At 35.7% G+C, this 18,887-nt stretch overlaps 1 long non-coding RNA gene across 1 annotated transcript; it reads right to left on the bottom strand.

Annotated features, from left to right (window-relative positions):
• Positions 1-14,945: 14,945 nt before the first annotated feature.
• Positions 14,946-18,477, bottom strand: LOC126872697 (uncharacterized). Its single transcript, XR_007692136.1, has 3 exons — positions 17,721-18,477; positions 15,750-15,935; positions 14,946-15,671 (listed from the first exon to the last, which is right to left on the bottom strand). It is a non-coding gene; the product is annotated as an uncharacterized LOC126872697 (long non-coding RNA).
• Between the last annotated feature and the right edge of the window lie 410 nt (positions 18,478-18,887).

Here is an 18,887-nt window from a genome sequence, read left to right as displayed (position 1 = left end):
AAATTTTGAATAACTAAAATTTAATGAATCGTAGAGTGTTGCTGAAAAACATTGTAAGTGCCAAGAAACAAGTTTTGTTATTGTTTGTTTGTTTACTTATTCTATATTTTCGACTTCTTTTTTCGCGTAGAATCACCCCCTTCCCGCTTGTACCACCAGTTACCAACCACCCTGTATAAGTACGTTATAATAAATGTTAAATATGATCCCACTGAAAATTGTGGTTTATTAATATAATGGCTAATCCACTATCAAAATATTTTTCTGATGTTTGTAAAATATATACTTGCACCAGATATCTCGTAATTTTTATATTGAATATTTTCAAATTTGTCACAAACTTCACCAATAGAACCGCGATAGCCGAGTCTCATATCGGTGGTAACTTTTTAATTGTATAGTGTTAATTACATTTTAAGCCTCCTTCTCAAGATTATTTTAGTTCCTTCCTGTTCCCTAGATGCCACAATGTAAAATAAAAGAAAAGTCAGCCAGATTCAGCTATGTTGCCCTTCGTATGCTTTCGTTGTGTTTTAGATATTACACGTGTTTGAGAGTGTATTTAGTATTTCTCTCCTCCTGTTTTTCTAAGTAACGATTTGTGACCCAATAATGCCAAAGAGACGCAGATAAGACTAGTAGACAAGAAATTATGCAGGAAATTGTCCAAAGTGCAGAAGAAATTGAACGATTTACAGAACGAAACAGATAGGCCATCTACATCACGCGACGAACAAGAAAACGTTGTATCGATAGCTTATCCGCCTGTTTTAGATGCTTAACATCGCTAAATCGAATTTCCTGTTACGGTTGAACACTAACCTTACCAGGCTCGGTCAAATGACCGGTTTCAAAATTTAATTTAAAATTGTACATTCATCCTTATTTCTTTTGTTCATCTGATTTTACGTAAATTCTCATATTAACACGAATTGAGAAATTGATTAATCAGACAATATAAGAATTTACATAAAGCTAGACGAATACAAAAAATAACAATGAATGTACAATTTTAAATTAAATTTTGAAACCGGTCATTTGACCGGGCCTGGTAAGGTTAGTGTTAATGCAGGCTACCTGTGAGCTAATGAACTAATGCGCTTGCACGGCAGGTTAGTCTTATGCAATGAATTTGCACGAATAGCAAAACAAGTAAGAACATAGCTTGTGGGCAAACTAATAATATCAACATTGGGAAAAATAGTGATACGGTTAACAACAATATCTATTTGTAACTTTATAACAGAAGAAGAGAATATTCCACCCGAGAACCAGACGAACCAGGATCAAATCTAAATATTGGGTGAGGAAATTCTGGAAATGGAAGATTAATCTTCATCCGTCATTTAAATCAAGATACAATTACTGGACAGCTAATGGAATCTTCAGGAAAATTAAAGATGACTTATTGGCAAAATATTCTAAATCAAAAGACACGTGTATGTTGGATAATCAACAATTAGTCACATCAATCCTCATAGCGATAGACTCAGGCCTTTTAATGTTAATGAATGTTAAAGTCTATATAGAAAAACTAATTCTCGTTCAAAGATTAAATGATGCCGCTAATTTAGTAACACAGATTCACCACAATGAACGTAACTCTAAAAGGGCCTTTATACTCCCAGGAATTAGCAAGAAAATAAAATCTGTTGTGAACCTTAATATTAATTAGAAGAATTTTTATTTGGAGCTAGTCGGACAAAACAAAAGAAGCAATAGAAAAGCAATAGAAAAATTGTCCCAAAATGTAAAGAATCAACCAGCAACAAAGCTACTTAGCCAAACGTTAAACAGAATGTAAACTACAAAAGCTTGCTGGTGAGAAGGCCGCTTACCAGTCAGACAGCGTCATCAAATAACCGAGGCCAGAGTAGTTCCCGGATATTATTCAGACCGACAGGCAACAATACTACCCAAAGGGACAGAGTGATCGAGAGTCCAAGTCCAAGAGCGAAACCAAATAAACGTACGTATCTCTGCCAGATTAAAATACTTCTTGTCGGACTGGCAAGAAATAACTCGAGACAAGCTTGTCCTGAATTGTGTTCGAGGTTACAGAATAATATTTCGTTCGAAGGAAGTCCAGGAACATCCTCCAAAAGTGAATCTTAAATCAAACGCGGAAATTAGTAATCGTGAAAAGGCTATTAAATTGTTACTAACAAAAGAGACGATATATATAGATTTATTCTCAACCTCAAGAAATTAAATAAGTTTATATCGCCAGAACATTTAAAATTAGAAGATATACGTGCGACAACGAAATTGGTGTTTCCCGGTTATTGCATAGCATTGATAGATTCAGGAAACGCTTATTATTTAGTCCTCATAATATTAGTGGGTGGAAATGGTCGATTATATACCTGTCAGACTAATTCTGCTATATTTCGTAATGCTATTGTTTAGCCAGGATGATTAAGCTGCCAAACCATAAATCTGCTTGTTCATTGTAACATTTTTTGAATGGACCAAAAACTGAAACATCTAACGACTGAAGGCGGTAGGTAGTGCGTGGTGGTAGTGTAGGTAGCATTATTCCATTATCTTGGGAAAGAAAAATACATTGCAGAGAGATGTGACTTTTATGGTTAAACGAATCAAAAACGAGAGGACATTTTCTACCTTTGGTACATTTTACCATGCTGAATGATTTGAGATAATTAATATAATTTTCCTCTGTCAGCCTGGGGAAGGGTGCTCCTTGTGTAGTATAGTCCAGCTGGCGGAGGGAAAATGAAGAATGGGGCAATGAAATTTCCTAAAACATAAATTGCTCAACTTACTGTGACTAAAGAAACTACGTTCGGGAGACTTGGTTTTGGACAATTGTTTTCGTCCTTCGCAGCTTATTACTTTCCATGGCTTGTGTAGTGTGGTCATTTCAGTTTCGTCCACATCGTACACCGATTCTGGACCAAAAGTCTTTTTCAATTATTATTTGCAAATTTACATTATGTTTATTAAATGCAGTCGCTCTATTTAAACTAATTGCTTCGGAAATACAAAGAGCTGAGAGTTCCGAAACATAGAGCCTCGAAACCTATCATACGATGTGGCTACATTTTTTATCCAATTTTTGAGAATATTTGGCTTATTTTCTTCCGCAAATAAAAATGCAAATTTCTTCGTTGCAACTGATGAAAGACCATAATCAAAATTTGACGAAGATAATAGATATACTGCGAGTAATTTTTCTTCTTCGTCTCTAAATATTACGAAATTTCGATAAAAAAAACTATATTTTCGTTATTTTTATATTTAACTACGTATCGAGATAATGTCAGTTTATCAGTTTTGAACTTTTTAACCTTATTGGTTTATTTCCATTAATAACTTCAAGAATAGCGCTTCTAATCAGTATTTTAACAGCGTTTGACCCGGAACTGAAAGTATCAAATGTTGGCACGTAAGTGTAACATTGAGCGCATTTTCAGGTAAACTTAATGACAGTTCATAAAAATCAGTGCGCAATGAGAATAACCTTATACGAGTGAAGTCGAAACTTACGTTTCTCGGCACAAAAATGCAGTTTCTATAATAAAATAATTTCAGATTGATAAATTCGCTTGAAACAATCGTAATCTAACTTGATCTACAGAGAGCACTCTGTGTTGAAGCGTAAGCTCATCTTTTGTTTTTTACGTAGGAAACTGAAAAACGTATCGATAGTCCCCAATCTCCTCTAGTTATTTACAAAGCGAATGGTCTCACCGATGTCAAAGAGCTTGAAATATGTTACCAGGGTCAACATTCTGAATAACTTTCTCCCATACATGTTACCGTCGCTCGTCTTTAGTTTCCGAGGTATTCATAAAAGTTTCTGTTTCGGCAATATGATTTTAATAAACGAATAGTCGCTTTACTCACTATCATAGCTGAAGTTGTTACTCAATACTTTAACTTGTTTTACAGTAGCGTTAGCGACACGGCGGCCGAATGATTATTTGACTTAAACCTAATCCACTAATTTTCCTTCCTTATGTGACTTGAAAATAATCATCTGTCACGTCCCGCGCTGCGCACGAGCCGTAACGTAGACTAAAACTGCCAATAGCGCGAGTGAGCTTTCCAATTTGAAATTTAAATAAACTTTAACAATTTGTATAGAAACCAAATTCGAGCCTCACAACCCCCACGGAATAACCCGTCACATGACGACCCCTCCACGGTAGATCTAATTATAAATAAGCGTAGCGACATAGAAGAGAGAGAAATAATTCCTTAGTTCAGAGTAGTTAATTCCTCAGTTCTGTGTGATTAGTTCCTCAGTTCTTGGTGATTAATTCCTTGGTTCTTGGCGATCAGTTCCCCAATTCTTGGCAAGTAATTTCTTCGTTCACAGCAATTAGTTCTCAATCCCTTTAGCTCTTAATTTCTCAGTTCCTTTGCCTTTCAATTCTTTCAATTCTTAGTTCCTTTAGCTCTTAGTATTTGCTCTCAGTTCTTAAGTTCTTTAGTCCTTTAGTTCTTCAGCTTTTAGTTCTTTGTCTCATTAGTTCCCAGTTCTTATCAGTTTTGTTCATCGACGTGTTTGTATTTGTCAATTTGTAAATTATTAAAAATCAAATAAATTAAAATCTTGTAATTAATAAGAGTGAAAACGTATCGCGAACGATTGTAACTTTGAGTATTAGAAATCTCAACGACAATTCTGTCAATATCCAATTAGAATTAGAATAAACATTTGTTGTGAAGAATATTTGTCTAATAATATAATAGGATTAAGCGAACATTTATTTTCACCAACTTTGATGGTAGCAGGTTAGCCGAAACGTGGAGTTTAATTGCCAATCGCATTAAACGTCAGACAAATTCAAAAATTAACGGCAACACAACCAAAACGAACCAAACAAAAACGTAATACATCGACAACGAGTTATCATCGAAAAGCGGTATATAAAATGTTGCCGTGAGGCAACAATAAAGTGCGATCGTAACGTAAATTGAACTGAAGATTTTTGCGAATATCTCGGAAACAAACCAAGCGACGTATAGTGAAAACTTGTTCAGAATGTTGACCTTGTCAACAGATTTCAAGGCTATTGAAATCGGCGAGGTTGTCTGCTTTAAATAATTATTATTGATTCTATTACATAATGACGTCAGCCTATTTTTGGTGTGTCGAAAGTACAAAAAAGATTTCGATATGAACCTTCCAATTGATAAGTGGCATAAATCTGGCTTATAATTGATAAGTGGCTTTTATGTTGAAAAATGTAAGCGTCGATTTTACATCGTAAATAAAGTGATTGTAAAAGTATTTGGAATAATGATTTAGCTCTAGGCTTTGTACTTGCACTATTGTTTTATGCAATGTCCGAACTTACACCACTGTTACATTCGACTAAAGCAACCTTGTATCCGATAACCTTTTCATATGCAGCACACTGATGGAGATCATTCATATTGATATTAACTTCCGCGTTCTAAAACTATTCAGTGTCGTACTAGCTTTAGTATCAGCATTATTAAGATATATTTGTTGGCAATGAATAAACTAAACTCAAATGCTATATAAAGCCGAAAAAGAGTAAGAAATAGTGATAGTTGAGGTAGGGATGTCACTAAAAAACTTCGAAATTCGGAAACAGAATATATAAACCGGAGTAATGATATAGCTCTTGAGAAGAAATTCGAAAATAAAAATTGTGGGTGCAAAAGAAAAATGTAAAAACGCTATTCATGGAGCAATACGGAAAAATAATTTCCAATTTTTCCAATAATTTTTGGGAAATGGGACTCTTTGCAGCGCAAAATGCATACCTTTGTGGATTTATACGGAGTGTACCTATAAAAAGAAGACGACCATAAAATGGAAGTAGATGCCTGAAAAGTAGCAATAATGTATACTATTTGCCAAATATCGATGATTCTATTATCACTTTGTGTAATAAGTATTTCTTATAAACTTTTGCTATATCGGAAGGTAAAGCTACTTCCGGTAGCTTTAAGCTACAACAAAGGTAAAACAGCAGATCCGCGAAACCTCAGTGATGATCTTATTGACAAAGTTCTCCTACCACATGAATACGATCCGAATCGAAAATATCCGAATGAAAATTTGAATGTCCGGAAAATGTATATGTTGTATACAAAAAACTGAATTAAATATACTATCAGTAAAAGAGCACATGTGTCGTTATATATATCGGGTTAACATTAGAATTTAAGGCGCGTAACGATTCTTCGTTTGAGTTAGCCATCGTTTTACGAGACAGAGATTATATTTACGCGAATATACAAGATTTTACAAAATATTATGAATATTGAGTTTAATGAATGATAAGATTAACAAACGATAAGTTTAACTAATAATTAGATTAAAGAATAATAAGTTTAACGAATAATAAGAGTAACGAATAATATATCTTACGAATAATAAATTTAACGAATAATGAGATTAACGATTAATAGGTTTTACGAATAATTAATTTAATTAACACTATTAACAATGTTCCTAGGTTCAAACCAATCCAAGGTCAACGGGATAACTCTTTACTACGCGTAGAATAATTTTAAACACAAAAAAATACGATTGCTGAGACACTCGGTAAACTGCTGGATGTATCACTTTCCAAGGCGATCACACGAATGAATATCTGATGAAAATCTTTTTCGCTGTACGACTGCATTTGTTTGTTATATGCTCGCTGGAGGCATCGAGAAGGTTCCAATCGCCGTTGCTAGGTAGTTTCTGTCTGGAGTTTGATTCCTAATACAACGTGTGTCCTATTATATCGACATCTCCAAAGTACAATTCTATGCGATTTCTAGGGAGAACAATACAACCGATCCACACCTTCGTCAGGCGAAACGTTTATCCCGTGATCGTGGCTACGTTCGGTGACCAGTTGTCACCTCGAACCCACTTTCGCTATCACAAATATCAAACAATTACAAATGGCAATTGCTTAATTACAGCTATGATAAAATCTAGGCAAAAGCATTAGAAGACTTTCTCAAAATTGCAAAGGGAAGGCTCCGGTTTTCCCTTCATCTCCGACATATATTTAATATCAGTTTTAAAATGCCATGGAAAGATACATGCAAAAAATGTGATGAATATAAAATTAAACTAGATACAGAAAATAAATCAAGAAGCTATAAAAAATCATTGCTATGTAAGAAGATGCGGAAAAAGCAAGACGTTGCTGACAGTTCCAGATAATGTCCATATTTATAGCATCGGTTGAAAATATAGGATTCTTTTATATTTGGGAGGAAACAATAAGATCAACAGGCTGGTAAGATATAATATCATACTTATTTAAATATATCGAAACTATAGCTGGTAAGAAAGATAAGATAATTATTTATAGAGACACATATACTCAACAAGATCGTAACATGAAATTAGCTTAATCTCTGTTAAAATTAGTTTAAAGTAATGATATAATAACAAAAGTTATAATATCGGGTCATTCATTTTTACCGAATGATTCGGATTTTGGATGTGTAGAATTTGCACCGTTCGACTATTTACGTCCCTGAAGATTGGTGCTATTGTATGAAAAGCACTCGACATTCCAACAAGTTCATCGTTTGTGAAATTTTTTCAACTAAACAGTTAGAACGAGTAATAATAAAGCGTAGCAAGAATACAGCGGTATAAACTATAAATTGGCTCAACATTCAATGATTGCGCTATGAACGGCAGAAACAATTGGATATTTTTTTAAAACTACAATTTCCCCCAATGTTGAGTTTGAAACATTAAATATTTAGTGTCCTTGGTGTGATAATCAATTGCAGTTGAAAAATATACAACAGAAGAATTTATATCCATCTGTGCGTTCTGTTCCTACGATTAAAATGAAGGACTTGCTAGATTTGTTATAATTTATTCCACTGATTCATCATACATTTTTCTAAGCATTAAAGGCTAATGAGATCGTAGATAGTGATGACGAATCCAGCAACAAATGAGTTTCTTTAGTATATTATAATACATTAAATACTCAATGTACCAACTCGTATACTATGATTACTGGAAAGTGTCGACTTTTTTGTTGTAGTGCTTTGAAAATAACATTCGTACAAATTACGATCATCAACACTTCAATTGCCATATGGCATAAGTCACATTTTTACAGAGAAGTGATATCACAAGTCAGTGGAATAATGGCACTTGATTATTCGTTACGTTCCCGTTAGTTTATTACTGAAAGGAATGTAGTTTTTTTCAATTATGTTATTATAATTACTAGTCTTTTTGTCCTTATAGTAAAGCTACATTCTGTTGATAATTTTGAATAAAGTATTACACGAAAGTGGAATTTTCACAAAACTAAGAATAGAAAGTTGATACATTTGTCAACTAAGGAGCTCAAATTTCCTTTCTATTGTGGTTTTGCATTCTCAGATTTTCAGTATTTCTAACATTGAAACAATATTTAACAAACAATTCCTCAAGCTATAACATTTTAGAACTGATAGTTTTTAGGAAAAGTAAAATATCAAATTTTCGTAGTATTTTGATTAATTCTGAGAAAGTAATTAAAACATATCATACGTATACTTTTGGCAAATAATAGGTAGGTGCGATAGCTCTATCGACAGTTAAATAGAAAGTAGTAGATCACAAAATGATGGGATTTTGTTTATTTTATGACAACAATCGGAGCGAGAAGATGTTCACGATTAAAGTTCGTAAACGTCATTGTATGTTGAAATGAGTTTAATTAAGAGAAGCTCCATACCATTGTGATATAGCCCTGAAAAAATATTTATCAAGTGTACAGTGGTAAAGCTGTAAATGTAAGACTATGCTAACGATGATTTATTCATCTCTGATCCGGAGATATTTTACTTCGAGACCAACTACGATTAAATAGTCGAATATTTACGGATTGAGAGGAAGTCAAACTCGCTATTAATGATTCCACAGACTCTAAGAATCAATAATTTGTTGCAAGAGGTATTAAGCAGTTAAGAAATAGATGGAGAAGAGTCGTAGAACTAAATGCACAATACCTAGGTACACAGGGAATAAATGAAAATATTAGATCATTTCCTAAGCGGTCATGTGTAAACAATTTTAAGACGTAGAAATTTTATTACGTTTATATTAGAATTAAGTTTTATCTCCTGTATTGTTTTCAATTGGCTTTTTAAAAAAAATTTAACATTTTCGTGCTAAATTTCCTGTTATCACTTTGACGCTATTTTCGCTATTTTGTTTAATTTCCAATTATATCATTTTAAATAACTTATCTCATGTTTCCAATGTGTACAATTGACAAGCATCATAAAATAAGTACATACGTAAAACAAAGTTCCGTCCCATTCATTAGTATTGATCAATACTGTATAATATTTTTAAGCCTTCCATTTGTTAATTGTAATTAAATCTTATGAATTCAAAATACAAAGAAATAAACGAGATTTCTTATGGAGTGATAATTATTGAATTGATATTATTACAAGATGCAGTTTCCACGAGTTCTATTTTAAATTAATCGCTATAGTTGCACTTATCTTTAAGGATATAAAGGTATTCGAAAATGAACGAGTCTTAAAAGCGACAAATCGATATACTAAGAACAAGGATTTCATAACAATGTAAAGCGTTAAATTTATTGCGAGGGGATCAGTCTCGAATAATTTTCCTGCTTGTGAGGGAGAAAGACAGGGATTTTAAAGGCGAGCGGTTTTCGAGGCATCTCGTCGACCATCATCGTATGAGCGTAAACAGACGAAGACCCCGGAGAGCCGACGGACTGACGCCAAGAACCTCACAGTACGAGACGCCCATGTCGCTTATAGGTTGGTTCGGACACGGCCAGTACAATAGGCAAGGAATTTAATACCTTGCGGTGTGTAGAACACCAAAATTTACTCCGGTAGTTGAGTAAAACGTTCCAGTGGCTAAGACAAGTAACAAGTAATATTGTAACTTACCGTGTGTGAACATTAAAATCTAGTCAAGTAGTTTAGTCAAACTTTTAGGTTTTCTGGTAAAGTAGACCGCAGCTGGTTACACTTTTTCAAAACAAGAATGTTTGATGTGACTGTATAAGCACAAACTATTCTTTAGACAATTTCGGATATTTCTTGTAATTAATAAGGAAGACAAAACATTTTGGAGGAATTGAAGGAGATAAACAAAATCGTTAAATTTTAGGTTTCTGTCAAATATTAAAAGCAAACACATGTATATAATATTATGGTAGACAATGTTTTCATCAATGTAATATTAATTGCTTGATAATGGTCATATATATATGTCGGAGATGAGAGGACAGCGGGACTTTCCGTCTGGAATGTTGGTAAAAACCTCAATACCCTAGTCCAGACTTTTACTATAGTTACACTTAAGCAATAAAAACAAGAAATAGTTTCAATGTTCCAATCTGGCTTTATGACGATGGGTTCGGGCTCGAGGTGACATAGCGGGTCACTAGACGTAGCCACCGTCACGGGAGGGACGTGTACCTGACAGAGGGATAGAATGATTATATGGCTCTCCTTAAAAACAAAGATTGACCCGAGAGGTGGGGAGAGGAATATATAAGGACAGTTCCACTTTGAATTTTTTTTTCGCTCTTCTTCTTTCTTTGGCTTGGAGATCTTGCAGATAAGTTTACTTGTAGGTGGAGTTATACGTGTATCACATCGCATTCGTCATCCCGTTGACCGTGGATTCATTAACGAACCTGAGGCCATTGTCGCTAGCTTCGCAAATGCCTAATCGCCGTGATTTGCTGTCAAGATTTGTAATAACCCCATTATTGCAATAAACTATACCTGTGTTGTACCGTATCAATGGCTAATCCCCGTGAAGATTCATTTGCCGCCCACAACCGTACTCCTAGTACTAACCCGACATCAGAAGTGAAATCAGAGCAGTTTGTAACAGTAGTGGAACGGCTTGCAGCCATCGTGAGTCAGTTAACTCAGCCGAGGGAGAAAAGACCGAGTGCGGAACCTGTAAATCTAGTGCTACCACGTTTTAACCCCGAAACCGCGGGTGCCGACCCAGCTGCGTGGTGTGCGACTGTTAGTGTGATTATGGAAAAAAGGCATCTACCAGACGACGAGTTATATCTTGCTATAAGTCGTGCTCTGGAGGGTACTGCAGCACGGTGGTTTACGCAAGTTTCGGTCCGTGGTCTTACTTGGACAACATTTACGGAACATTTTCTTGCGCATTATGGTAGGTCGGAGACGGCAACCTCAACGCTAATGAGGATGTACGATGAACCACCGCTGAAGGACGAAACCACGGGGGCTTTCGGTGCCCGTCTTCAGATCGTCTTATATGATCGGCGAAATATATACAATCTAGCGACAGGCGCATAGTTTTCATCAAGCAGCGAGTTCTAGAAACGTCGATTCGTCTTCGGTCCGTTATTTTATCCACATAGAGAAGGTAGCATTCGTGATGATCATAGGAGCGGTGGCGTGACCCGAGCGTAGTGGGAGACAAAGAAAAGACAAAGAAAAAAGATCAAAGGGCAATCAATATCATTTGAGGATTCAAACGGAATGCATCGAGAGGTTTTGGCGAGTAAAATTAAATCGCTTAGTCCACCGAATACCTCGAGAAATATCACAAAGTCGGGTCGAATTCCTGTATCAAACTAATTGCATTTGTCATTAAATAATTTGTGACGTGCTCATTATAATATTAAATATTGTTAAATATACCAGTTTATATTAACCCTGTTAGTTCAGTGTTAAACTCATTCTAACCACCTCTGTTATCTTAATCGAATCAGGGGACCGACTAATTCGCGGCGTCGATTATTAGAATCGTAGCGAGAATTTGCGCCTCTCGCTGACGCGTATTCCTCGCGACTGCGTCTCTCCGCGAACAGTCGTACCAATATACGATTCAATCCACTGAGCGTGACACAAGAAATTCCGTCTGTCCCTCAAACCTGACCGAAGCAGGTAACAGTGGAGCTGGCGTGCAAAGTCACGCTAACGGTCGTAATCTAATTTCATTCACGACCAAGATCGTGATCTTTTATCCCAAGTGAATTTGCTCATTGTGATCGTAATTCTTGATCTTAATTGAATTATTTCTGATAAAATACTCTAACATAGCTTGCATTAAAACATCTGCATATAACGTAAATTTAAGATGTCCTCTGCACATGACTTAACTATATATATGTCGTATCATCGTCGTAATGCGGGTCCGGGTCGCTATCGTAGTAAGGATTTGGGGTATGTAATGAACCTTCACTGGAACTATCCATCTTCTTACACAGTTGAAGTGACCTTTATTGACACAAATAAGGATATTACAGAGTTGACAAAGAATCACGATGATTAGGCACTAGTGACACTGGTTTAAGACTCTATAACGAACCCGCGGTCAATGGGATAGTAGGTTTACTTCTTCGTCAAAGTCTAGGTTGGAATTTATATTAAACGTGGAGTAATCACAGATAGTAACTCGTTAATGAACTCGTACACGAGAGAGAGTGTTTTTTCGTCACGGTGACGCTGTCGAGGAAAACTATGATGGGGTGTGTCTAAGGGCACGAAATCATCGGATTCATGGACAGATGCCTTCATTCGGGAAGTGAGGGAAATTGACATTGCTGTTAATTGGTCAATTTCAATGTTGGTGGTTAGAGAAGGACGCTAGCCGCCCTTGAGGGAAAGTTGCTAGCGGGAAGCTAGCGTTCGTGAGACAAATAGATTTCTCCTATCTTCCCATAGTTGGGATAAAGACTGCTTGTCCGACATATATATGTTGGAGATGAAAGAACATCGGGGCCTTCCCTTTGGAATTCTTCGGAAAACCCCCAATGTTTTAGTCTCTATAATTTAACTCAATTATAATTGCCCGAGATTTGTGATAATGAGCTTGGGCTCGAGGCGACAAGTCGCCGAACGTAGCCGCGGTCACGGGATGAACGTTTTTACCTAACAGAGGTATGGAGTAATTCTATAACTCTCTTTAAAAGAAATAGTTGTAGCGGCACGCGACAGTAAACATTCCAACGGTTTCTGTCTTCTTTCTATTCTTCGGGCAAGATGATTATCAAATGTCGATGCATCTCCACAGTACATGTTCAGCTACCCGCTATAAATCATAGGATATCTCCAGCTAAGATTCTTCAAACGAACAAATAGCCTTTGTCTTAGCATTCCCTAAATTTATTACCTACTACGGAAAGATACGGGAAATCTGCTTTTCTCACGAACGACGCTTCCAGCTAGCAACTTTCTCTCAAGGGCGGTTAGCATCCTTCTTCAACCACTGACATAGAAATTAACCAATTAACAGAAACGTCCATTTCCCTCACTTCCCGAACGAAGACTTTCCTCGACGAATCAGATGATCTCGTGTCCTTAGACACACCCCATTATAGTTTTCCTCTGCAGCATCATCGTAACGGAAAGTCATTCTCTCGTGAGGCCTCATTAGCGAATTACATAGCGTCATCACGATCAGTGAATACTCTATGTTCTAACAAAGAGCTGGTTTGGTTATACTTCCACCGTAGCCAAGCAAGTCGAGTACGACTTAGACTTTGGAAGAAAGTACATTTGTTATCCCGTTGACCGCGAATTCGTTATCGAACCTAAGACCATTGTCATTAGTGTCTAATCACCGCAGTTCTTGTCAATTCTGTAATATCCACACTTGTACTAATAATCATATTTGTACTAGTAAATATCTTCTCTATTGCATAATAACAATGTCTAATCTAAATGAAGATTCGTTACAAGCCCGTAACCCTAATCTTAATGTGAACCCGACATATATATACATGACTTAAGTATATTTCATTTAATATTAAAAATAGGAAATAATTCAATTTTCCTTTCTTTATGTTATATCAGTATCTTAAAGAATAAAATATTAGTTCGTCCTTTCGATTTTAAAATCGTAATATTTCTTTGATATCGTTGATATAAAATATATGGGTTTTGTGACACGTACAAAGAACAGTTATGCTCTGCGCTAATCAGAAGCGATCACGAAAAATCACAAATCATTGAGAAAAATCACAATGATCAAGAACGAACGTGATCGAATCACTCGTGACTCACAAGTAGCATTTCACGCCATCTCTACATAGTATGTTTGGGAAGTGCGCCGATTCTAGCGCAAATGTGACAAACTATTAATGCCGAGTTGATTAACGCCGAGTGGCGAGGAAAAGACTGTTCTGTTCTCCTACTTGGCCAAAAAATGTAAAAATTTGAAGCTATTCGATTAAGCCTTATTAATACTACACTACTGGACGTGTCTGAACGTTGAATAGTAAGTTACCTATTTGTCACTTGTGCCTTGAAGGCTGGTTCAGACACGACGAGCTCAGTAGCAAGTGGCAAGTGGTCCGTCCAAACACATCGAGTAATTTGAAGCAAGTAATTATCGAGTAACCAGTTGCTACTAAACGGCTTGGCTAATACATAGGAAGTGTCCGGTCGGTAGAGTTGAGTTTTAGAAATCACGAGAAATGGACAGACGATGAGCGATAATACACAGTGTTATCAGAAACACTACTCAAATGTTACTAATAGGTATTGCAGAAGAAATTGATGAAGAAAGGAACGAAACAAAGCGCGTGTGGACTACAAGATGAATGAGTAGAGGAGATTCGTTAGAAGCTTCGACTAGTCTTTTGAAAGAATTAAAAATTGAAGATCTTAAAGAATATTTTGTCACATTGAGAGTGTCAGAAAATATTTTTTATTTATTGTTGAACAGAACGAAAGTCCACATTCAACAAAGAGATACATGTATGCGATAAAGCAGTTCGTGCAAAAACGACATTATAAACAGTGTTGTATTTTCTTGCAACAGGACGCGGTTTAAGAACTTGGCAATATTTGTTTAGGCTTGGAAAGTCCACAAACCGTAAGAATCTGCAAATCACTAGAATGTACTTTGTTTTTATTAATTATTACTAATTATTCTATCGGGCAGTATAAACATGTTTATTAGGTAATTAGATAGCTAGGTTTTCATTTGAACTGATTTTCAAGCATATTTTATTTTTGTTGAATATTACATAAATTAATATAAATTGTTTTATCAAATAAAGTATACTCTAACGACTGACTAGTAGTATCGGTACTCCTGGATGTTGATGAATCATTTTGTGCATGCTAACGCTCCATTGATGAAGGTGACGGCGAAAAAAATCTATTCGTTGTCATATGTGATATATTTTTTGGTTCTGATTCCATTTAAGTGTATCTGTATATGTTGCCGTACCTACAAAGTAATTTCAAATGGTATTGCCTTTAAGGTATTTGTAGCGTAGATTGATTTCCTTATAATTTCTTTGAAATTTTCGTGATGCGTCATTCAATATATTATCTATACACAATTCAATTTTTAGAGAGCATAGCCTTACCGAAATAGAAATATTCATCTTCAAAAGTCAAAGATTAAACACGTAATCGCTATAGTAAGACAGCGCAAAAATGGCACTTTTATTAATTACAGAAAAATCGTTCTTATTGTACAAAATTGTTAAAAAAATAATATGTTGTGTAAAATAACTAGAAGCGTGTTTTTGTAAGAAAAATTAGCTCTTGCTTCATTTTTGAATGAAATAATGCGAATATCGGTAATTTCGACGTCCCACATGCCGTATGTATATTACAATGTGGAGTTGCCGTTATGTTGATTTCTGAATTGTTTGTTAGTATGCGTGCGTAGAAAGTACGGACAGCCAGGAGATTTCTTCCTGAATGGCGAATTTTAGACGTTCATGAAGAATATGATTTTGTTTTACTTTTGATGGATATTGTCACAGTATAAATACCTTAACTGAAAGCCAATATTTTTTCCAAATATTTACTTCGAATTCATTTTCTTTGATATCGACCCTATTCGCCTCACTCTTTCATTAGGTCACTGTAGTATAATATTGGATGAAGAAGAAAGATCCAAATCTATGAATGAATTTCCATTATTCTCTTCTTCCACCGAGTCGATTCGTCTGCAGTGTCTGAAAATGAACAGATTGATTGTCTATAACAAGTTAGTTTATTTTTCAGGTGCCAGAGGAAAATAAGTGCACAATAATGGAAAATGGTTTTCGAGAGGAGCGGAACTTCCCCAGTGTTGTGGAACCACAGGTGGATAACATGTGGTTATCAAAGCACCTGTCAAATATAAGAGTTCACACTTTATTTATAAACAGAGCAACACTATTGTACCAATGTCTGTTGTAAATAAATACGAGATAATAGAATATAACTAAATAAATAGATAAATAAATATATAATAGATAGATAGTGGATAATAGGACAATACGAGAGCATATCTATTGTATTTCGTCACTATAATTTATATCAAGCCTTGGAAAACAGTATGTTGCTCGGCGACAATGCATTCCCATTGAAAAAAAATATTTACTTAGGTCTTCTGTCGAAACTCAATTAAGTGTCAAACAAAAAATATTCTATTACTGACTCTCTCATCTGAGAAAAATAATCGAAAACACGTTTAGAATAATGACAAACAAAGGAAGATGTTAAAAGATAGCCATTTTTTGCATTTCCTGGAGTTGAAAAATTCATGCAAGAGCTTTAAGCGAGTCTCCCAGAGAATAAAAAAATGTTTTTATTATTTTTCCCGAAAAGCGATGGAAAAGTTGTTGAAAATGGGTCCAAATATGTGAATACGATAGTGATTGAACTCGCCTAAGTATAACCGTTCTATTTCATATTCTTCTCCAGATATTGAAGCATATTGAAAGTAAGTTTAATGGGCAAATCAGCACGTAAATCAATTGAAGGTTGGAATCAAGTGAAACCGCAATATCGTAGCATTGCTATGTGCAAACAGCAGCCAACAACGCAAACACCGATTTCACATCTACGCGTGTGTTCGTCAATACGTATACAAAATATTTTTAAACTACTACAGTGTCGAGAATGTAATTTCGTTTCCAGTCAAATATTGTTTGATTCTACGTCAATTTGATATTTTGATAATCAATACAACAAGAAGAATCTCTACCATGACTCGGTACTAACTGTAACATAAGATGCTTAGTATAAACACTTCTCCGACTGTAAGATGACAAACATCAGAGTTCGCACCTGTGATAGAAAAGAATTCGTAATTGTTTTGATTGCCGTGAAACTACAATAATAATAATTCTTTATTTCGATTTTTTAAGCCAACTAAATGCATTCCTATAATTATACATATATGTACGTATGTATTTTATATCATTTCTATTTTTAAAACAAATACCACTGCGTTATTAAACTTACAATCGGTACACGTGTTCGTCTCCGGATGAAGAACGGTGATCGCATTGAATGTTATTCTCATGTAGCAATGATTTTATGCTGATTTATTAGCCGATTTTTGCATTAATTATTTTGAAAATACAATATCCCAAGAAAAGGAAATGAAATATAACGCTTAGCTAAGTTCGATTGCTATCATGTTCACAAGTTTAGATTTATTTTTAACCATTTTCCCATTGTTTTTCGAGAAAGTAATACGGATATTTTTGTTTTTCGAGAGAGTCTTAAAGGTCCCGCACGAATTTTCGAAATCCAGGTCATGCCAAAAATGACCATTTTTTAACATTCTTCTGTAGGATATTTGGAAAGCCAGTAGCTTTTTCTTCCGATAAAGCAGATTTAATCGTTAAACTATATTGTGCATTACATAACTGGTTATGATTACAAGAAATACACGTTCGACAATATGAAAATATGAAAATAATTGGGTGTAATTGGAGGAATTCGTAACAATCCCTTGGAATACATACACTGTCTAGAACATTATCGAAGCATTAAAGTCGACGATCTCAAGATTTCTTTTTTTTTTTTTTTTTTTTTGAGAGGGGAAACTGCAATTACGCATGTAAGGCTTGGCAAGATGATGGCGCCTCTACTCACTAAAAACCCCTGCTCCATATCTCTCCTCTATCGGTACAAGAACCAACCCTGGAACCACCTCTCGACATTACTTCAGGGTTGGTCTCTCTGGCTGTGCCTTTCATCTTTTCATCTTCCTATTCGTAATCTTCTTTGCCTCCCGATGTTCTCCTCCCGGGCTTGTCTAGTTATCACAATTCTCTGACATAGCCCTTGGAATCTTGACCAATATTCTTCGTTACTGACAAACACTTCTATAATATTGTTGGTTGTCAGTATTTCGCCTACGTAGTTTTCCAATAGAGTTCTTTCGTTGATCCACCTGGGGTAATTGAACAACGCATGCTCAGCATCATCACCTTCGACATCACAATCCCAGCATCTTGCGCGGGTCTCTTTCCTAATCGTTTTCCGATATTCATTGAATATACCATGTCCACTCAATATCTGCATGGTATAATGATCAATGTTCCTTTTATTATTCTTAAAAATGCAGGAGTCGACAATCAGCCTCCTGGTCCAATTATCCTCTCTGTAATAGAGCCACTCTTCCCTCCATCTTTCCTGCATCCGTTGCTCTATTCTCATAATCCTCTCTCTTAACACACTCATAGTGCCTCCTGTTCTCGAGCAGGTATCATAACTGTCCTGGTGGCTCTGCTTTTTAGTGTATCGGCATTGTGCCCGTAAGTACACACGGTGCTGCATGGGAAACTGCTCTGTAGGCGGTAGGTATTGAAATTAGCGTCGTCCTTTGCACCTTCTTCAAAATATTCTTATTTTTCTTTATTGCTAGGGCTTTGGCCCATACCGGTATAGCATAAAGCACCACCAACTTCCAAACTCAACAAAATAGAGTTTTCTAACGGAGTCGGTGGACCCATTGACATTTGGCAATAATGTCCTAATCGCTCCCATTAGGGTATCAGCCTTCCCGCAGACCTTTTCTAGATATAGTGAAAATTTTCTGTTATTGTCCAATTGTACGCCAAGGTACTTAATCTCCTGCTTAGTCCTCAAAATAATGTCAATTACCTTGGGGATACGCTTTCCAGTTG

The sequence above is a fragment of the Bombus huntii genome, chromosome 13 (genome assembly GCF_024542735.1).
Source record: "Bombus huntii isolate Logan2020A chromosome 13, iyBomHunt1.1, whole genome shotgun sequence".
NCBI lineage: Eukaryota > Metazoa > Arthropoda > Insecta > Hymenoptera > Apidae > Bombus > Bombus huntii.
Note: the sequence above shows the minus strand (reverse complement) of the source record. Positions and strands in the feature narration are given on the sequence as shown.